We start from the raw sequence: 23,830 nt of genomic DNA on the forward strand, positions 1-23,830 counted from the left end.
CCTCTGAAACGTCGCTAAACTTTGACCAGACTACACAGCGCAACAACCCAGAAGACAGCCATCTTCAAACTCACCGCCGTGAAAACATCAAATCCTACACGCGGAAACATAAGCCGACACTGACTCGGTGTTGTAACCCAGAATCCTTTGATGGTCGCTAGCAATGATTGCCGCGAACCAGACAAGAGTGAACGATCCAGTTACAATACGCACATCTGCACATTCGCTAATTAATTATGCTGTTATATTACAGAATCACTTGCATGCGTTTCCTGCTTTAGGTTAGAAAAAACAACCTTGTAGTGTTAACTCGAGGAACACAGTTCAAACATTTTGGGTTCAATTCATATGGAATATTACAGGTATTTTTTTAAATAAATTATTCCTCTGCATTTGACGTACATGTATATCAATCATTAAGATTATCCTGGCGATGTGTATGCTTCCTGTTAATTAATTGTTTTAATACTACTGACCTACAGCCGAGTTTGTGTGGGATTAGGAATCGCCATTTACCCAAATGCATGCCATGCCATGCTGGTACCTTCTTGTGTATAATTACAAGAACTTCTTCCATCGCTGATGCTATCTCTGACCGCGTTCTACTGCCTCTTCACGTTTTTTACCTGTTAAATCTTGCTGCATTTATCGTGTTGAAAGTAACGAAACGAATGACCTCGGCTGACATAGTACAAAAACTTCAGTCGTTCTTAATTCGTTCTATGTTCCGGGTTCTTTTGCCAAAGTTGTTTATTTTATTACGTCACGTCACCGGTCTCATTTCGATGCGATTGACATCTGACTGGGTGTCATAACTGGTCATGTTGCGACAATTCATAACATTCGTAATTGTGAAAATAAATATGGTAAATAACTGTTACAGATAGGCGAGATGGTTTATGTTACTTTACGTATTTTTACTTTACCTTCCTGTCTCAAGTAGCAACAGCGGATTTGAATGCTTCTAATGTCACGTTTTATCTGCTCCACCACGAAAATGAGTACAGAAGTTACTTATCACAACAGTCGGGTCATTGAGCAGTTTAAGCTGTCTTATTACTGATGAAATGACGTAATTATTACCTAGTTATTATAAACACATTATATTTTGGAAACAGGTTTGCATACTAACTACAAAAAACGGAGATCCATTTCAGATGCCAATTTACTTTAAACTGGCGAAAACACTTTCTGGTTTTATAAAAGCTGAAAGTTCATTGCAGTATTTATAACAGCCCGCCACTGAAACCTATCATCAGACCAGTGTTCTGCAACCGCTGTGACGAGATATAATGGTGGCTGCTACAAGGCTACAGGTGTGCCGTGAATTTTTATAATACATTACACATTCGCACCTTATAGTCAGAAGGCAATATCTTATCTTTCGTAATTAGAATTTGTAATACACACAAGGGTTCGTCATCAGTAGTTTTATTCATGTGTTGTTTTTTCACATGCCTGCATTCTTACAGGGAAAGGGTTTTATTGTACGTAGATGGATATTTATGACCACATATAGATTCGTAACCCTTCGTGAGGCCAAATTTTGTGGTGTGCCGTCACGTTTCTGACAAATTAGAGTCTACATCGAGTAAAAAACTTTATGGAACATTGCATTAGACAGATAAATCTTGTCTATACTCTAATCCTTACATTCTACCTCTTTAAAATCCACTTTAATATTGACCTCAGGTCTTCCCACTTTGATCTCTTGCCTTACGGTTAGTTATCCTATTTAAATCTTGAATTCAAATTTCTCATTTAACCTTTGTGCTACATGTCTCGCCAACATAATCATAACGAGAGAGTTTGGTGTCAGTAATGTGAAGAAGGGCCATACCTCTGTCTCTACCTGTTTATGGTCCGATTTTCGGTGCAGGGAGTGACACGCGAAAAGCTGCTCAGTGATGTGGCAAACGCGAACACCTCTTACCGGGCGGGAATCTTTAATCTGACTGCTGCATCTTACATACACACACGCGGGCGAGCGTTCTAATCATTTTTTGTAGAATTTAGAACTGACCTCGTTCGCCGAGAAACACGAAAACATGCAAAACAAGCTAAGAAGCAAGAAATGGATCACGAATAACAGAACTGAAAAACATCCCTCATCTGTGTCAATCGTTTTTGTAATCCCTACTGTTCTGAACTCAGGATGGTAACTTTGGCACAAACTAGATGAAATCTAGATATAAATGGTTTTAAATCTTGGTGCGTTGCATTTAGTATTGCTGTTTCTCTGGACTTGATCCATCGTTATATATTATGAAAACGAAGCCACTACTCTTCGGCAGTTGACTCTGCTTCCGACAGAAGGAGCTAATCCCAATGCCTGAATTAACGTTAGGCATTCTCACCTGAAGATGAGAGCAGATAAAGCTCCTGAAACGTAGTGAATTCCTTTCTAGAAAATTTAATTATGGATTAAGTCCAGCAAATCAGCAAATACTGGATTTAATCTGCGTCTCTACCTGAAATTATTCTTCTACTACCTATTCTTCCTTAATCCTTAACAGATATTTTAAAGTTTGGCAGCATTCAAACGTTTAAGAACAATATATATAAACCAAAATTTCATTCAGGAAGAAGTTAATAACTTGTGTTGGTCTAGGCAACACGGAGTTTTCCTCCGGGGGCTTTCCCGGTTTCTCCGTGGCATCCCAACAATTACTCCATTCACACACAGAAGAAGGCAATGGCAAACCACTTCTGGATCATCTGTCAAGAACGTGTATGAACAGGTCCCAGTCCGAGAAAAGGATGGAAGGATCCTGTTCATATGGACCTGTCGTCAGACAGAACACTAAATAAATAAAAACAACAGCTACCACTCGGTCCTCCATGAAATGTGCGAACGTGCAAAATTATAATTTGATTTCACATGAACGTGAAGATTTTGTTCTTTACCACGATGAAAGAACATGGATTGAGGTTTTCTGATGATGTGAGAGAGCAGTATTTCGACTAAAGTAACAGGCAGCGACAGCAGGACGAGGAAAAATACAGAGCGAAGAGCTTCTTTATATGCGACCATTTTACCAATAAAGTAGGAAGTTCTGCATTGAGAGTAATTTGAATTTAGAATAGCCTAGGATAGAATGTCCTCACTGAAGATTTTGTTCTGTCACTACTGGTAAATATCGAAGACCATGGCTACTTCCTCTGCAATCATTTGTATTTCACTTCACACTCACGCATGCAAACACATATACTCGTGGATCTCATTCGAAGATAATTTATCTTCAAGCTGATATACTGCCATTAAATAATGCGCGGAAAGATATGTTTAAATAGAAATTATACGCTACAAATTTGCATTCCTTCAGAAGGTATTTATGTCGTTAGATTTGCATTGCATTGCATTATACTGAGCATAATGCTGATTCTGTTTGTAGTGCCATTGGTTACACAAAGCAAGTTGCCTGCTTGATTTACTTACGTGCTGTCATTGAAAACATACTATGATTACTATCCAGCAGAACTGTGTCCCTCGGAAACTAATCGATTTATTTATGCTGCTTTACTACGCTCTTTCAACCGCATAATGTGTAAGGTGACGGGAAAATAACCATAAATAAAAAGTAGGCACGAATTTGGAAGAAAAGCTTTATGATCTTACTAAATAAACTATCCAAGTATTTACAGGAAATACCGAGTAATACCGTGAAACAAGTCGGTGACAATTTTGGACATTGTAACAGTGAATAAAACTCTACAGTCAATAAAATCTTCTCGGGCAATCAGCCGCGTTAACTGGTTACCGTAGTAAACCGACGTTTCGGGAACAAACTCTGTCCCCATCTTCAGGGTTATGATGTGTCTCGGAAGGATTCAGTCACATTAGAAGATTTTATTGACTGTACTCGCCGCGAAAGTTTCAAATCCTATAAAACTCTACAGCATAAACGTTATGCGAACCTGCTCGTTGGAAATAGCTTACTAAACATCGGGAAATGAATACAATTCATCAAAGTGTAAATTATATAAAGAAAACCGGTGTTCGAATATATAAAATAACAACAAAACAAAAAATTGTCACCTAATGTTGGTTATTCAATTCTCTGTTGCAGACAGTTCGCTGTTGACATGACACTGTATTATAGCGTTAATTTAAGTGACCTATTTGGGGACCGAAAACTGGTTTTTCCGACTGCAAAGCGGAAGTATTGCTATTGTCTTCATGGCTGATTACTCATACAGAGTCACACTGAAGTTGTGGGAAAATAGCAGTAAGGACAGTCACAGGCAGTTGGCAAGTACTCTTGGAATCCAGAGACCACATATGTCTCTAAGCACACCAAAGTATAATAGCGCTGTGTTGCAATGCCTGTCAGGAGTAACAGGTGTCTTACTATAGCTACATAAGGCACCGTCTTTATTATGTACTTACAGGGACAGATCATCAATTTCCATTTTCTTGCACAGGTCTGAAATATGGGTTACAGCGTATCCACCCACTGCCTAAGAACAATAGACAATGAGAACTCAGGAAGATAATAGCTCGATCAGCTGGTGACGTTAAAACTCTTACTAGAGCACGCCCAACACGATTATATCCAACACGTAATATTTTGCGTGTGTTTTGATTTAAAAGTACGAAAAATAAAGAATACGGAACGAACGCTTGTATCCGGATGAACGTATATTTCAAACAATGATTATTGAATAGGCGTAGTTCTATAAAGTTTAATTGATGTCGCTTAAATGAACATTACATCCATTGACACAGTGTAATTTGTGCTGTCATAGTGATGCAATAAAAGTTGTCGACGTCAGATTAATTTTACTCAGTTCAGACAGATTGCAGTAACATGTTATTTTTCACTCTCTTTCAGAATTATTTGTCTTGCAGTTGAAAATTTTTGGCTAATGTTCCATCTTTCTACACATTAGCATTCTGTATTTTCGAATTTTCTAAACCAAGAACTCTACTAGCACTTGATTAAGAATAATGATAAAATATTATAATAAATTAAGTTTATGTTGATGTCTGTCTTTAGGCCTGTTTCGCCGTATAGTCTGGTAGAAGTATACCATTTATCGCCCTGATTACGGAGGCAGCATTTACCTCTCAAACGTCGGTAAACGTCCACCCAACTAACGACGCTACAACCCAGGAGACGTTTTCACCTCCGAGAGAATCTCATATCTATTTAATTGATGTTGTACACGATTTCCAGCATCTTAGTTTTTGTAATATTTTGCTGACTAGTGTGGATGCATTTATATCTGAATAGAAGATCGGTAAGTGGGTTCTTCCTATTACCTTCTGAATACCTTCTGAAACAGCGGACTAGTAGATTTAACCCACAGTTCTTAGAAGAAAATTTCCACCCGAAGAAAATCATTCATTAACAGAGCCAATAATTGTTGTTATTGTCAACTTTTTCACGTACACACAAACCATTATGTGACTAATTTTACTCACATTCAATTCTGTTTTAGACTTGTAAAACCAATACAAAATAGTTCTAAGAAAGTAAGATGACTGGCAGGGAGTAGGTCTACATTGGACAGCCCTTCCAGCCAATTGTTTTAAAGTAATTAATTAAGTCTATTTAATTCTTGTACGAAGAATACCCAGAAATAAGTGTGACGAGCAAGAAATACGAAATCGATCACGCATTTCACCCACATAATCTGGGACACGTGGTTTTATATCACACACAGACTTGCCCAAACAAGTATTCTAACCTGTGGGATCGTTGAATCTACATGATACATTGTGACCAACACGTAAGTGTTTAAATAACCAGTTACTAAGTTACTGCTGATAACTATGCATACAGCTTTTTACCTGGCTGCAGTTCGTCTTTTCAATGTGTTCACAATGTATTGAGAATCCTTATTGTGACGTATCACACATCCTTAAGATGATAATCATTCTCTGACCTAATCTAACCTCAATAAGAGACAAGTATGCTGAATAATGTTATAAAACAGATGGTAAGAGCAAACACGTTACAGTTCAGTGAAAAACGCGTAACATAAGATGTAGCAAATAAACAACCGGATTAATTCTATGAGAGAAAAAACGCTGCCACCTACTGTAAGTAATGCACTCATTTTCCAATTATTTGCGTTCCTACTTCTCTGTCAGACGCGCAAGCTTTCATAAAAACAATTTTCATTAAGTTATTTATGTAATGTCGTCCCATTGTTCCGTATGTCTGCCAGTGTTTAGAAATCGGTATTTTATGGAGAATTTTAATTTCTTGGAAATGAAGCCATAAGGCGCCAGATCAAGCAATGCCACAGCGTTATTTTCTCTTAGTGAAAAAGTACCTTTAATGCAATTGCTGGTGAAATGTAAAATTTATTTGTTCCGCCAAAAGATTGATATTCTCAGAAGATTAATGCAATTAAACGTTCAGTGTGGTATTACATGAAGTACAGTTTTATAAAGTGCGACCTTTTTATGCTCAGTGATTTATAATAAACCACCGTCTTATGAATTGTATGATTTCATATACAGACTAATGAATTAATGTTTCGTCACTGATAATAACCTCTTGAATCCGAAACGTGTTTTCCAACGTGTAAACAGTTTTGTTTGTATGCATGATTCTATATATTTTAGATAAATATTAAACACTTCACGGTAAGAAAGGTTTTAAGATTCCTGTTATTAAACCACTAGATTTTCATAAAGTTAGATTGTTAACAAAATAATATCGGAAAGTCTGAGCAAATTTCTTTCTGCTAATTTTTTGACAAAGCAAGCAGAACATCGCCCCATAAAATATTTATATCAAACATAAAAGAAACAGAATCCGAAAGACGTTTCGTCATAAAATTGCTTATTCATTAGTCACCCTACCCAACACGCCTCATTTTGGCCAGTGTTGCCAACTACATCACAAATTCACAACTACTGTCACTTGTCACACGTTGTATGCAATTAAATCCCTATTGATCAACGTTTCTTAATTTCGGGTAAGTCAAAACAGAATATTCCTCACACCATCGCACTCTTCGGTCAGGAGCCCTGAACTTAGGACCACATTGTTACATCCGCTATCACGTGCTTCCGCGGCCCCATTTCTCTCCTAAGAGATACTATAGTACCTGGAACCGAAAGACGACCGATAACTCAGAACCCACATTTGCAGTCCTCTGTCTAACCACGAGGAAACATATCACGATTTGAGGTTTTTACAGCGGTCAGTATGAAGATTTCTGTCTTCTGGGTTGTTGCGCTGTGTAGTCTGGCCGATGTTTACCAACGTTTCAGAGGTCATACTGCCTCCATCATCAGGGCGATGAGTATGAAGATTTCTGTCTTCTGGGTTGTTGCGCTGTGTAGTCTGGTCGATGTTTATCAACGTTTCAGAGGTCATACTGCCTCCGTCATCAGAGTATGAAGATTTCTGTCTTCTGGGTTGTTGCGCTGTGTAGTCTGGTCGATGTTTACCAACGTTTCAGAGGTCATACTACTTCCATCATCAGGGCGATGAGTATGAAGATTTCTGTCTTCTGGGTTGTTGCGCTGTGTAGTCTGGTCGATGTTAACCAACGTTTCAGAGGTCATACTGCCTCTGTCATCAGGGCGGTGAGTATGAAGATTTCTGTCTTCTGGGTTGTTGCGCTGTGTAGTCTGGTCGATGTTTACCAACGTTTCAGAGGTCATACTACTTCCATCATCAGGGCGATGAGTATGAAGATTTCTGTCTTCTGGGTTGTTGCGCTGTGTAGTCTGGTCGATGTTTACCAACGTTTCAGAGGTCATACTGCCTCTGTCATCAGGGCGATTCATTTAATTAAAACGTTCCAGGAGGCGTTTAAGCCCAAATCAACTAACAACGTGTGTATACAACAAAACTACGATGTTTTATGTGAATTCTAAATAAATTAATCCATGTGTTCACTATCTTATAGAATTATGGATGCTGCGTACTAGGCACTGAACTAAAACAACTACTAAGTTTCGAAATTTACAGTCCAGTATATATTAGATATTTAATGAGAAGAGGTAATTTTTGTGCACTACAAACTTGCAGACTCAATAACATTAAATTTTACAAAACGAGTAATCCTAGAAATACTAACTGAATATTTGTACATAATTTAGATGAGATGCAGCAGTTGCCGACTAAGATCTTCCTGCATTTGTTTTTTTAACATACCCTTTCATTAAATGTTTAACAGGTTTCGAATGTATACCGTCAACTACATTTAAATTAAATTATTTTACAAAACTGGAATTAAAAGTAATATACACTTACTTACTGTTTATATGTTCATATAAAAGTAGCTACTTACAAAATTAATCGATATTTTACATTTATATTAATTATCTGAAACTCGAAGTTAATCTTTACTCATATTATTTAAATATTTTGATTCTCACCTCTAAAAAGCCAATCGAATTTCTGTTACACAAATCAGTCGATTTAGTGGATGATGTAAAGAAACCTCTTTCTGAGAACCAATCACATTGCTTGAGTGATATATCGATATGAACATGCTGTTATCAGGCACGTAGGTATGAAAAATATCTACGTCACCTTAGTTGGAACAATATGACGTTAAATCACATTTACTCGTATTTCAGTCTAACGCCATTACATGTGCTGAATGCATTATTGCAGAATATTACTACATTACTAATATTACGATAAACTGTAATGAAAAGCAATGCAAGACTGGAAGTCAGACTCTCATATAAACATTCAAATTTTCCAGCCCTCAGATACAACATAGTAGTTGTATAAATATTCCATAAAAAAGGACTTACGTCTATTTGGAAATCTGTCTGTCATTCGCTCGTATCTGAAAGTAGAAAAAAAATTATATCAGACATCTGTTAATCAAAATCACAAATTCAAATAAGATTTGATAATTGTATACTTTGTGATTAAGGTGCCATTTCTTGAGTTTGGTTTGGCGTTAGCCATCGTCTAGGTGGTATAGAATCACACCATAGACCAGGCTTTTGTCCTCGTTTGCCCTGAAGATGAAAGCAGAAACTACTTCCGAAATGTTGTGATTTTAGTAACAACACCTATACGATGGATACAGTAAAAAGGCAATGACGCAATATGTCGCCCGAGCGTCAAAAATTTTAAAGAAAATCGAGTAGATTTTCTTGACTCCCCTTTTTAAGATTTTCGGAATTTCACCACGCATGTGTTCGAAACTGTCTTTCATTTATGTTAAAATACAATTATTTCACACTTAAAATCGAATTCTGTTAACGTGTGCTATTCTATTATTTTGAAAAATACGTTGAACTCCCAATTGAGGGTTATGCCTTCACAAGGTAATATTGTTGTGACTTAATTTACTTAAACTACCAAATTTAATATATTTATAAAATTATAAAAATGCTTTGTAATTCACTTTTTGATTATGAAAATCACACAGAAGCTCGTAGTAAGCATTCAGAACTGTTACTACTCTTCCATGTTTAAAGTTAATTCCAATGATGATATTAGTTACTTCGATTTTCAGTGTGCCATATAACACCATTAGAAATAACCTTCGAAATTATCGAAATCCTTACTCTACGAAGATGATTACAAATTTGTCCACCTTTCAGCAAACACGAAGGCTCATAGCTTCGCTCACATCACGCGAATGGACCCTGTGTGGAGGCAGATAACTGACGCCATATTTGTTTATGGTCTTATTAAACATTATCTTTCAATCTATGTCAAAGTCTCTACCTTTCAAATTTTCAGACCAAAACTCAGCATGTGCTTCTCTCCATAACTCCTTGAGCACTTAAAACAGTGTTTCATAAAAGTACGTGGACTGTGCTGTATGAACGTTCATGTATTTTGTTCTGCTGAGATTTCATTGGACGAACAAAGACTGAGAAACACTGACTAGACGTGGCTGACAAGAAGTACGCGGTGCAACATCTATGAGGTATTCTTTGGCGTCCAACCTGTTTGTGTGTGTTTTGACAGAGAGAAAGTTGTGCTAAATGCTTCGTCTCTGGCTAATTGGCGGTGGGGAGTCATCGTGATGATGATGAAAAGTGACTTGCGGCCGAAACGTGGTTGACACCTTGCAACGTCGATACATCAATGCAGAGACAGCCTCAGGAACTTTTAGAATCGATTTCTATCAACGATTAACTGAGCCAAAGTGTCGGAACTATTACGAAATTTGGTAGGTGTACTTTTTGTAAATACGTAGCTACATCGAGTGGAGCGTCTGAGGTAAATAAAGAATTCTTACCTCTTGTCAGAGATGATAAAATTTCGAATTTAGGGACTGAGATCAGCTGCAATAAATTTGCTTTTCTGTGCATTAACTCGGCCATTTCATGTAAATAATGGGAAATGTATTTTTTTAAATAGGCCACGATCTCATTCTATGTTTAATACAATAATGCTTTGTATTATTGTGACATATACAAATTTGCTAATAAACGAAACGAAGATGGCTGTCTGTTTACCAGCGTCTACAGACTACACGGCGCTACAACAACCCAAAAGACAGAGACTTTAGTCATCACCGCCGTGAGAAACTCGGATTCTGCGGAACGAAAATTATCGCCTATTTCTTGTTGGAGGAAAATGATGTTTTGCATCGTGTTGGCTATCTGTACGTTGTAAAATCCCCTGAGGGCGTGGTCCAAAGAGAACAAACTGAACCAACAATGCAGTGGCTCCACAGGAAATTAATTTCTTTTAAGGCATTATTATGTCTAAATGGTAGCCCTGTCTTATGCTGTAAAGCCAAAAAATAATAACAACAAATAATAGCATTACCATATAAGGAACAATGAAAATCGTGTTCAATTGTTTTGTACTAGAATTGTATACCGTTAGAACTTTGTTCTAAACTATAATAATACAGCACAAAAATGTGGCCCATATTTCAAGTTTTATCTAATGTAATTTACTTAGAAACTAATGCTCTTAAGAACATGGCAGATTCTAGTTTCCGTGAGGTACGAGTAATTGGATGGACGTTTATTATTGACACTAATCACGCTATTGCAATATTATGAACAAAATAAGGAACACTTGATTGTTGAAAAAAAAAATCATCTCGTGAAGAAGTTAACAACATCTCTTTGGACAGTTTTAGCAATTTGTTTCCATGACCTACATCGGATAAATAATCTAATCTTTCAAGTAATTCAGAAAGGGGAGAGAGAAATGCAATTCAAAGACACAGAAATTCTTACAATTTTTAAAACCGCAGTTTTCTTATTTGCATTCTATTACTGTCAGCAATAAGAACAGGATTTTTTTTAAATTAAAGGAAATATCAGATGAATGAAAGCAAATAACGCTATCTTAAATCACTTTATTAATTTATGAACCACTCTAATAAAAATTATGTTAATAAATAACAATAAAACTGTGCACAACGTCCTAGTAGCTAAATTGCGGGCTTATTAGATGATAACGTAAAAACGCGTTACAGCCTGACTTCCTGTTTTATTTTAAACAAGCGGAAATAAGTCCATAAACAAAACCGAATTCTTTTCTGACAATTGACACTTGTCTTCATTCATGTAAAAACCTGTCGTGGACCAAGCGTTTCTAAGCTAACCAATTGTTACCAACCAATCATTATAAACTTTTTGCTACTCCACTGTAGAGTGGCGTCAATGATTATACACGTATATTTCCGAGGAATGAACTTAAGTCACTAGTGGTTATTGGGGCACTCTCAGAACAGCTGTTTACTAACAATGCAAAAAGAAAGATTAAGTCCTCCATCTTGAGTAGCAACTATTATTTCCGGTCCAAAGACACTGTAGTAATTGTGGACTTCAAAAGGCCCCGCAAATCCGGAATTTTCCTACGTCCAGTTCCAAAACGTTCTCTCAACGTGCGTCTGAACTACAGACGAATCGGGATTGTGTTACAGACCCGGAGTGACCGTTGCCGGTATGTGAAGTCAGCTACTCTACCGACATTGTAGCGAACCGAGCGAGCATTATTATTGTTACTACAGCATTATAATATTATCATGATCATCATCACCACCACTTTCGTAGTTTTCGGTAAATGACGCTCAAGTCTAATAGCTGGTCAACAAAATAGCCTATAGACACTCGTGTAGAGACAAGTTACGCTCCCAAGAAAGAGTAGAGTATCTGCTTCTCGTATGTTCCGTGCTGGGCGAAATCCACGTTTTTTACGAACAACAAATGCCTGAATTTTTGCTCATGGCCCACAAAATGATTAAATTTTTATGACGTCTAGGGAAGCAACTGCATATCTGATTTTATGACGGCACCCGGGTGGTATCCGAAGTATGAAGACAGCTATCTTCTGGGATGTGCCATCATTTTATTTGGTAAATAATGACCGAAATTTCAGAGGAACTTAATATCTCCATAATTATCCTGATTGAGAGGGCAGAGACTCAGGGGCGCGCAGAATTCATGATTACCGAAAGTCTAATTTCCTTTAAGATAAGGAAAGTAGGGTAAAACGGACAACCTAAATTTGAACGTGAAAGCGGCGTCTTTATTAGTTATGGAGATGCTCTTTACAGAGGTATATATTAGAGAACCACACGTTCGTTGCTTGAAAACGTACTCATATTTAAGTGTCCATTAAGAGACTTGGCAGCCGCACGAAGCTAAATGTTATGGGACGCATCACTGCACACACTAAGACGGGGCATTTATCTGGTTCCATTACCGAAAAGCAAGGACAGCGTGCGATACCGACGAGCTTACGTATTGTTACAGACCTTGTGTACGTGGCGCTGAGATCTCCCGACAGTTTTATCCTGAGGTATTTACTGGCCAAACTTCATGGCCAGAGAGATGAGTTGATCTACTCAATTCTTTCTTTCACTTTCTGGTGAGACGGTCAAGATATTACTGAGTATTCGGCTTAATCTTGATAATGTATGTTCGGCTTATCCAAAGATTGAATCAAAGTACTGGTGAAATTCTAAGAGCGAAATAGGTCGCTCTCTGGCCTGCAGATACCTATGTCGAGGACGTGATCTGTAAAATACTCAAGTACGACGGTGTCTTTGATCTTGGTTGTTGCCTTCACCAGAAAACACTTCACATTCCGAATTGTGTTCACCAGCAAGTTTGTCATAAATATCTGCTGGTATTCCACTTTTATTCTGTATCCTAAATATTTTATTCCATCGTCATATCTCCTGCTGCCGTTTCTCAGGTACTGGCAGTTCATTAAGCCGACAGACAACAAAGAGGAACGATACAGTTTGACACACTGTACTAAACATAACCTATCGAATTACTAGTCGACAGTAAATGTATTTGATTTGCTGTAGTCCACACGGCAGTGAAAATGAAGATTGTAAATGTCTACCAGAATACGCGCTGTAACAACCCAGAAGTCAACCATCATCAATAGCAGTGCTGTTTCTCGGACTGAAAATTACCAAATATACCTAACGTCATAGTCAAATTGTTGGCATCCCTACTTCGTATTCTGGAACTAGCGGGTTCAAATCTCGGCAAAGAGGACTCTACCCCGACTGACGTTTTCGGTTTCTTGCTGAAGTCCTTTCAGGCATATACCGAACACGTTACGACCACCTCCTTCTAAATATATCCAATTCATAAATCATAACAAAATGTGATGCTTCGTACGCATCATAGGAAACTGAAAAATCACCCTTAAGCAAATCAAGAGTCACTGATATAAATACGGCATAGCTTCAATTACATATTTATATCTACTCAACAAAAACAGTGCATTAACTGCTTTGAAATATATATTTCCTGCAGTAGGCTGTCCAGATAAATGATCACGAACTCACCCATTATCGACTCTCTCCTAGCGTGTGTCTTCTTGCGTACCGAATTAGGAGGTTCAAGCTTATTTCGCAGACCCTTCAGATTTACTATTGTAATGTGCATATTACTGGACAAGAAACCTTGGCTTATAAAGGAATAGTTCGCTACTTATAATATTCAGATTTCATCCACTGATTTATTATATAATGGAAGTAATTCTTATTGCTTTGGTTTAAGGTGTAGGAAGTTTTATTTTACACAGAACTTTGTACTAACTTTCTCTTTGCTTTTGGAAGTTGTTATACAAATACATAACTGAGTAAAATTACGTTTGCGCAGATGAAGAAATAATTGCGAACTAGAAAAAGAAGGTTTTTACATGTTTGATTGTTTGTTTGTCAACACATGAGAAATGGTGGTAGCTAATGCGGTAGTGGACAATTCCAGAAAATAAGAGAGAGAAAAAAATGACTTAAAAATGAAAATAATTTAAGAATCAACTATGGAGGATGAAAAACAGATGGACAGCTACGAATAAAAATATTTGAGAATGAAAGTTGACCTTGGATTGAAAAGTTGACAGCGGACGAGTAGCGGAAGATGTAAGAAGTAAAGAATTAAGCAAGTATATAATGTATATAATTACGCCAGTAAATGTCGAAACTTTATTCACAATTTTTCCTTTTCCAACATCGTAAACATTAACTTAGCATTTCAAAGTGGATGTCACAGCACCAAAGATGTTTATTCACTCAGGTGAAATAATCTTCAAGTCATCGCGAATAATATAAGTAAACTTTCTCTGTAAGAAATCTTTAAAAAAGACGAAAATGCCGTGGACTAATTACGGCTCCTTCTGCTTCACAAATTTGCAGAAAAATGTGGGAGTTTATTTCTACTGACTAACTGTTGTTATTGAAAGACAAAAATTGATTGAGAGTCTTTCGTTGATACAAGCCTACCAGAAACGAAATGTCAGATCCTTGAATAAAATTGTGGACTGGACGAAATTTATCACAATGAAATACATTGAATGGTCAGGAACTCATACTAAACCATTAAGACGCCACTCGTCAATTACGGCTATCGAAACTAAGCGTGTCACATTCTGCCAAATACTGTAACATGTCACAGTAAAACATACACCGAACGGCGCTAAAGAGTAGTTAGCATTCCTGCTTCGTATTCTGAAGGCCCCCGGGTAAAAATATCACCCTGACGAACAGTTAACGCTACAGAGAATGTTCGTACTCTTCCTCAGTCCGTCCAGACGCCCGATTCCATCCATACAATTTCGGTGTTATTATTCATTAATCATCTATCATTCAACGTTATGCAGTCGGAGATAATAACATCGTGGTTAAATTCTTATCCTTCAAAGTACTGTGCAATGTTCACCTGTCGAAATAAAAATTTAAAAAATAACATCTTTAAATTCGAGAACATTTCACTGTGAAGAAAGGTTTCGCTTTGTAAAACAGGTTTTCTTGCTTTTTATTCTGTAGCATCGAGCCCTATATTTAAACTGTTGGGCACAAGACTGAATTTTGTATGTGCTTACTCACCAGTGATTTATTTGAAATAATTTATCATAAAAAAATAAGGTACGCTTGTATGATTTGAGGTTTTTACGGCGGTGAGTATGAAGATTTCTGTCTTCTGGGTTGTTGTGCTGTGTAGTCTGGTCGATGTTTACCAACGTTTCAGAGGTCATACTGCCTCCGTCATCAGGGCGGTGAGTATGAAGATTTCTGTCTTCTGGGTTGTTGTGTTGTGTAGTCTGGTAGAAACTTACCGACATTTCAGGGGTCCATTATCGGGCATCGCCTTGATGATGGAGGCTAGTACACGGCGCAATAACCCAGAAGACATCCATCTTCAGGACGTCTTTGATTTGAAAATACGCCAGGTCTTGTAAATTACTTGCAATTGCAAGCAATTCTGTGTCGGTAATGGGCATTGTACCAAGGTTCCTAAACGATATCATATATTTTTGCAAATAGATGACACTGCACAAATAATCTGTAATTTATTTGTCACGATTGGTGCAAAATGTATTAAATCAGTTACACGACATGATATTTTAGACTGATATGCGTTATAATTAATTGTAATAAATGTAACTGACCTCTAAGATACTATATAATTAATAAACTTATCACTCCGAATCGTATTGAAGAAGTCACACGTCCTTCTGTCAATCTGGAGACAGAAAATCCTGACCGAGATATTCCACGGTTTTCTTGAGTCCCTGCAGCAACATTTTGTGGTAATTATGACCACTTGCTTAAACACCTTCTGAATCACTCTTCTCGACATTCGACACACTACAAACTGCGAAGTTGATAAACCATCGTTGAAGTCATAAGAAGCAAACGACGTCAACTTCAAGACCTGTGACTGAAATTAAGCCTTTCCCAGACGCAGTGGGTAAATTCGTTGTTCTTATTTTAAAGAACTGATTTTTTTTATTAAATCGCACCTGAACACAATTAAACTGTGAATTACATGGTGAAATTCTTCCGAATTCTATGCCATCATGCCATATGGTAATTATCATCAGCCTTATTATTAAGGAACCTCATTTTAACCACGAATGAAATCTTAAAATGCATTTTTCATGACTCCTTCGGATGATTACAGATTTTCGTGGCTCGAGTCCAGCCATGACAGAGTTACTTCGGCCATACCAGTTAACAACTCACAAGCTCCATAGTAAGAAAATAATGATCGTTGAATCATATGGAATAACATAGAATTACCCTACAAAAGAAGGAGGGAAATAATAATTAATTAACTTCATGTAGCAAAGTTCCTCAGAAGTTCAGTTGATCATGAATAGTCCCGTCTTTTGTAAAGCATTAAAGTGTAAAATAATGTTCATAAGAAGGTAAAACTTAGGGTATTTTACATTTCAACATTCGAGTTCTTGGATAGTAAAGGGGATAATAAATTAGTCATCACCACTTTTCTTTCTCATACGTGAAAGAAGTCATGTTTATGACGTAGTACTGTCAACATCCGAGTTTTCCAGACTCGAAAAGTTTTCAAGTAAAATACAATAACTTCACACTGTTGAGGACCCACGTATTTCGAATTCCTAAGGTAAGCAAGCTGCTGTTGGAATGGTGACTTGGCAAAAATCTTAAGTCAGGCAGACCAAGAGCCAATGACCGTAGGATTCTGGATGTTTGTGTCTAAAGGACACAGTTCCGCGGTTTCTGGCGTTTTACCCGACTCTCAATTGTGACCTGTGTTCAGGTATGGAATGCGTGGAACAGAGGGCTAGGTAACATGCACATCAGCCGTGGGCACTTCGAAGAGACAAGAAAAGTACGTGCTGGCAATTATCGAGCGCAAGTATAATTATGGTGTATTCCGTCACTAATTGGAAACTAGTGTTAGGGTAAATTAAATCTCCATTCCTATTGTGATGCTGTGTAATTTTACAAATGGTTACCTCCGTCTCGGAGAAACAAATCAGCTTCATGGTTAAGGTTTTGTCTTGAGGACTAAAGCTGTTAGAAATTATGAGGCTATGATCGACTTCTTTTACCGTGGTGAGACCTTCTGATCGAATCCCCCTTTCTAGTTCTAAGTAACATGTCTGAAAAATGTTGTAAAATTAGTATGAACAGAGATAATTTCATTAGAAATAAATGTTAAAAAACTAAAATTGTACTCTGAACCGATCTTGGCTAAATCTGCTTGCTTCCAGCCTAATGAAATTTTTATTTTAGTACGTAACTATGTTTCTATACATCAACAAATAATTTTCACAGTTTAATAACGAATATCACAAACTTCATCCCAATCGCGTAACACAAGCAGATTGGATTTTAATTACCTGTTCATATCACAGGTACTCTAACTCTTCTTCCGTTGTACAGGATATCTACACACCAATAGTCTGTGTTCTGGTATTATATCCTATTTATCTTCATCATCGATATAAGTATTTTGTAAGTCTTTAATTTAATTGATAATACTTTAAACGTTTAATTTTTCAAAACATTGTGCAACACTTCTGTTTTTGAGCACTTTCTTCTGTTGGGGGCAGATAAATAAATAGATGCTTAAGACGACTGAATTTTAAAATAACCAAGTGACACTATAGAAAGTACAGATAAATTAATATAATTTTAATTTAATATTTGATTTGTCGCACAATATGTATCCCTGTCCACTCGAATTTAATAGACCGAATCAAAATAAATTGTTATTTTTTTTGTTAGGTTAGCTGGCTCACTCTAACATGGAATGGGAATGAATGCATTTATAAAACCACAACAATATTTTAAGCATCTCTCTGGTCTTTGTATGTCAATGATACTTCACGTTGAAAAGAGATGGACGAAGAAGTTTTGTTAAGTATGCAATGAAGTTTAAACGCGCAGGACGAGGATAATACAACGTGTAGGTCAGCCTGGGACTCTGCAAGAAATGAGTGGGCGATGAGTGGCTCCTACAACGATGTGCAAATTATGACGCGTGGAACTTAATCACATCCTAATACGAAACGAGTAATGTTTTATATAAGAAACGTAGACCTTATACTGGCTGTTCTTTTATATGTAAAAGGTTTATGGTAAAAAGCATTATACAGTGTGTCCGTAAAATAATGGTGGGGTAACAAACAATCATAATTTTGGAACAAAGCACGATAGAGACATGAAATCAACGTCAAAATAAAGAGACACTCTCCAATGTTTCGATACTTAAACAGGTTCTAGCGCAAGAGCATGCGCGCTGTGTTATAAGGTCAATAGATCATGATGGGGAATGTTTAGACAAGTTTATGTACAGTGATGAGGCTACGTTCATTCTCCAGTTAGATGGAGCTCCTCTACATTTTGCCACATTCGTGCGGGATTACCTAAATCAAACATTTCCTCAGCGATGAGTTGGACGAGGAGGGTGGATAGCCTGGCCTCCACGCTCTCCAGATCTTACCCCTATGGATTTTTATTTGTGGGATTATGTGAAGTAACAAGTTTTCTCTGTCCAAGTAACAGATTTGGACCATTTGAAAGAACGGATCACTGAAGTTTTTCATCTATCATACCGGATGTTCTCGGTCGTGTATGGCAAGAGCTTGAATATCGTCTTCATGTCTGCAGGACAACTAGAGAGCACATATCGAAATCTACTGAACAGGTAAGATTCGTGGAGAGTTTCTCTTTATTTTGACGTTTATTTCATGTCTCTATCTTACTTTGTTCCAAAACTATGACTGTTTGTTACCCCACCATTAATTTACGGACACACTGTATATGTAGTACTATAGGGAAATAAAATTAAAGTGAGGAACTTCTATTAGACTACACAGCGCAACAACCCAGAAGACAGAAATCTTCATACTAAGAATCGCCCTGATGACGGAGGCAGTATGACCTCTGAAACGTTGGTAAACATCGACCAGACTACACAGCGCAACAACCCAGAAGATAGCCATCTTCAAAATTAAAAGATCTCTCTCTGTTGCGAAACGTACGAGTCTACATATTTACGTAATAAATGAATTTATTCAATTAAAAAAATTGGTACAGGAAATCAAAAGTCTTGTCAAGTCACGTGAGATATAATGTATCTACACGTTACTGTGTGAGGATGCAAGTTACCTACTGTTTTGGCTGGGCATCATATTTGATATGTCATTGTGAGGAGTGAGAACAGAACTATAAGGATAATATATAGGCCAAAGTTAGAAATACTAACAGGATAATGGAGAAAATACCACAATGCGGATCTTTATAATTTGTTGTCCTAAAATAATATTTAGTGATGAAATCAAGGAGGATAAAGAGGGGAGGGGTGTTGCATGAATGAGAATATAAACTAATACAAAATGACAGTATAATATTAAAACTGATTCTGAATAGAATGTGGTGGTGTAAACTACATTCAGCTGGCTCTGTGCAATGTCTCATAAAGGTTGGGAAGCTTCTTGAACAGCTGAGACTGTCAGCTTCTCAATACAGGCTCGGTTTTCTAGTGTTAATTGGTTAGGTGTACTTTTATTTTTAAATGTACCGCAAAGCAGTGAAACAAGTGACGTGACGTAATAGGAAAGCTACTGATTGTATAAACAAATTGGCCAAGACCTATTGAAATAAATGTCGAATGTTTGCATAAAATCTTAGGCTATTCACTTAATCATTACATATGCAACTTCGTTTTGTGAAGCTGTCTATTACTCTAATCTTGAAGTGTTTACAGAGATGTTACATTTTTAACTGCAAAATAGCAACTTACCGAAATACAAAAGTCAAAAGTGCTTGAACATTATTTACTCTATACTTATATATCTATGGATTTATTTGAATAGTTTATGTTATTGAATAGTTACATTCTTAGCTGAACTTGTACGTCTATTTGCATGCATCAAATAACCGTGTACGAAACTGTCTTAAAATATATTTTGCTATTTAAAGTTATTAGTGTAGAATACCTTTACTTTTCAACTTCACAGGTTCCGCTGTGTATGTCGTTGTTACACTCAGATCAGGTGTACGAGATACGCAAATGAGAATGAAATGTCTCACGAGCTGAAGGAACGACTAAACACATTTTCCATTATTGAAACATATATCTTACATAAAGAATTGACAGGATTACGAGGAACGAAAAAAAACATCGATACCCACAGGGGGGAAAATGAGAATGGGGTATACCTACAGAAAGACGGAAATATAGTTTCAGGGTTTCAGGAGAACAGACTATTAAGTCTAATCTCTCAAGTTGTTGACAGTGACGACTACTTTTGTGGCATTTCCATGCAACATGACTTCGTAAGAACGTTCGCATTTCATCTTAAAAGTGGATATTATGACTGCAGTCGTAGCAGGAGAATTGACAAAATTACATAATTATGTTAATAATTTATTATTTTTTCCAAAATATTAATAAAGATATGTGACGAGTGGGACGTGTGACACGTACGGAGGAGATGAATGCAGAATTTCGGTCAGAAAACCTGAAGGGATGACACCGCTAGGGACACAAATGGCAGTATAATATTAAAACTGTTCTTAAATGTGACGGCTGTGTGTGGGCTACGATTAACTGCGACGGGACAGGGCACCGTGACGCTCTTAAGGAGAAGGTAATGAACCATCGGGTCCACAGAAGCCGGCAAACGTTCTTGACTAGCTGCGAGACCATCAATTTCTCAAGGACTCTGGTCTATGGAATTAGAACAATGCTGGTAGAAGTGGTCACAAAAAGAATTTGCTCCATGCCCACAGCCTTGACAAGAAACTGAAAGCTACTGTATTCCTTTAGTGATCTTTTAATACTAAGCTCCGCTCTGTTACGGTACATTTGAGGGACTATTTAGAAAAAGAAAAAAAAACTTCACAGCTATTCGAACATCATCCTATTTCCACCATCACCGAATATCTGCTCTCGTTGCATTCACGACATTTTGATTTACGTTCCGCGTAATAAGGTCTTGCAGAAACGCTGAGTACCCAATTACGTAATGCAGATACGCCATCTTAGTCGGTAAGCAGGCGTCAAGACCAGTTTCCTATTGTGGTCAGATTTTCATACATGTACGTGTATATGTATGCATACGACCGTAACAACAGACTATCAGAAACTTCAGATCTGACGAGATGCTCAGGGTTCGATAGTTACACCGATTTATTCTCGATGCACGGCAGTCAGTGAAATTTACAACCACGCGTTCTTGTACCAGACATCTGAACGTATAATAACTTCCTGGTGAGGACCTTTGTTATGATACCAAGAGTGACATATGATCAGGCACACCTAAATATTACATTTGCACCACAAAGCTAGGCCATCAAGTTTCCCCAACACGCTTATGGATCTTATGGTAAGAGAGAAAAATATTTACATGATGAGTGTTAAAGTATGAAGACTATTGTAATGGATGAGATTTTATTTTTCCATGATGACAATTTAGACATATTGATTAACGTAATTTTAGTGACGGATAAAACAAAAGCACGGTTACCACGCGAATTGTTTCTTCAGAGATGATAATTTAAGCATTAATTTAAATGCACATGCGAAATATGTCAGAAACATGTTAGTATTAGTGTCATTAAAATCTGTAGTCTAATACTTCGGAACCCTGTAGTTTACCGCTTACTTATGAGGTATTTAAAGCTGGTTTTAATTTGAAAATTTTGGCCGATTTTCGTCCACTATCGTCTAAAAGATTAACTTCAAATAGCCTGTGTGTATTATGTGACTATATAAATGTAACGACCTTTTACTTACGCTGTCCCCACTTTAATATTGTTGTACGGTGGTAATTATATTCACCACCCATTGTAACATTCAGCAAATCTGCACTTTGTCCACACAGTGCATTCATGGGTTTTGTATAATTCTCAGAAAAAAACAGCGATTATTTCCTAACCAGCATTAACTAGTCGAGCTTTGTAATGAAGACTGGTTAAATTTTATTTGAGGTACGAACTAATCTCTGTAAATTAAATATGTTAAAATTTTCAAAATAAAGAAATAGCACGGATAAAAATTACAGCTAGGGTTTCAGCATTTACATTCCAGACTTCTGGAAAGAAGTCAGTACACACCCATAAGATTCTGTGACCAGACAAATAGATCACGATTTTTTCCGTAGTCTTTCTCGGTTCTACAGCAAATGGTGAGTTGTTAGCCAAATTTTACGATTTACTGCATATTTCTCATGCAGGCGCCCCCCCCCCCCAATATCAATATCAAGATTCTCCCTAAAATATGTCTGTTCACGTTAGCATAATTTTAGCCATCCCGCCCTTCCAAGGTTAATACGAATGAACATCTAACAGTTATGTATCATTTTCATGAGCCGTGTAACGTCCTCAGGGCAAAAGTTCATCACATAATATGGGTAGTTAATTTTCATGGAGAAGGATAATGATCAATACAAGAGAAAAGTAGTTCTCTTTCCAGGCACTGCGAGTTAAATGTCTGAATTAGCCTACACCACAATTTCGGATCACTCTGTACCTTTTTAACGATCCTGCTAGTTGTTCATTTAAGCGCCAAATCTGATGAATGATCTTAACGAAACATCAAGCATTTTAAGTTTGGCATGCATCTGTCGAGTTCTCTTTGCCATTATAAGAAGCGCGTACTTATTAATTCAATACGAGTCAGAACTAGCCTGCTTAACACCTGTAACTTTCTCGTTTAATCAAGAGGATCATCGTGAGAGCCAGTCCTGGACGTGTAGCACGAACAATTTTTAACCTTGCATTGGCTGATGTATTCCGCCTATTTCTTTCAACCCGATTCCCTGCAAGTAAAAAAATTTTGAATACGCCCTTCCAAATTAAAGATGTGACTTCACGTCTCATCATTCTTACCACATCTTCGGTTGGACATTGATTTTTATAATTATACCCGGAATCCTGTAAACAGCTTCCAGGTTCGACTACTATGGTTTTACAGTTGTGCATTTTCTACGCCTATCTGCGAAGAAACCCGGGTCATCCTCTTGAAGAAGTACAAGGTGGAAACGTATCGCTGCAAACTGCTGCTTGATTTCCAGTACATAACTGAAAACGTAACTTTAACGTCAGACTATATTCCATAAACTTATTCGTTTCTAGTACACTTATTGGTACACGGTGGTCTAGCGGTTAGAACGCTGGCCTTGTAATCCTGGGGTCTCGGGTTCGATTCCCGGCGGTGCCCGAATTTATAACTTGTGTTGGGCAAGGCCGTGGTCTAGGCAACACGAAGTTTTCCTCCGGGGGCTTCCCCGGTTTCTCCGTGGCATCCCAACAATTACTCCATTCACACTCACACAGAAGAAGGCAATGGCAAACCACTTCTGGATCATCTGCCAAGAACGTATATGAACAGGTCCCAGTCCGAGAAAAGGATGGAAGGATCCTGTTCATATGGACCTATCTTCAGACAGAACACTAAATAAATAAATAAATAGTACACTTAATATGGCTATATGCTTTTGTAATAAAGACAGTCTTATAACAAAAAACTATGCATGTTCTACTCAATTCTGAACAATGCGATCTTTCATCACAATAACGTCACATTTTTATTGAAACTCTTCGGCATCTATCATTTGGTTTATACAGAGATTCGATATTCAGGAATTATTTTCTTATATTATATCTATTT

General features: G+C 37.3%; 1 protein-coding gene across 2 annotated transcripts in view; it reads right to left on the reverse strand.

Moving 5' to 3' along the window:
* LOC110832887 (uncharacterized) overlaps nucleotides 1-23,830 on the reverse strand; it is a 357,980-nt gene that overhangs the window by 44,699 nt on the left and 289,451 nt on the right. For both annotated transcript variants that reach the window (XM_087348735.1, XM_087348734.1), the window contains one exon: nucleotides 8,738-8,772. The gene's annotated coding sequence lies outside the window, so the exon portion shown is untranslated. The remainder of the gene's footprint in view (nucleotides 1-8,737; nucleotides 8,773-23,830) is intronic.

The sequence above is a fragment of the Zootermopsis nevadensis genome, unplaced genomic scaffold, assembly GCF_977971745.1.
Source record: "Zootermopsis nevadensis isolate Lab colony 2312 unplaced genomic scaffold, Znev_1.0 Znev_ptg000013l, whole genome shotgun sequence".
Taxonomy (NCBI): Eukaryota; Metazoa; Arthropoda; class Insecta; order Blattodea; family Termopsidae; genus Zootermopsis; species Zootermopsis nevadensis.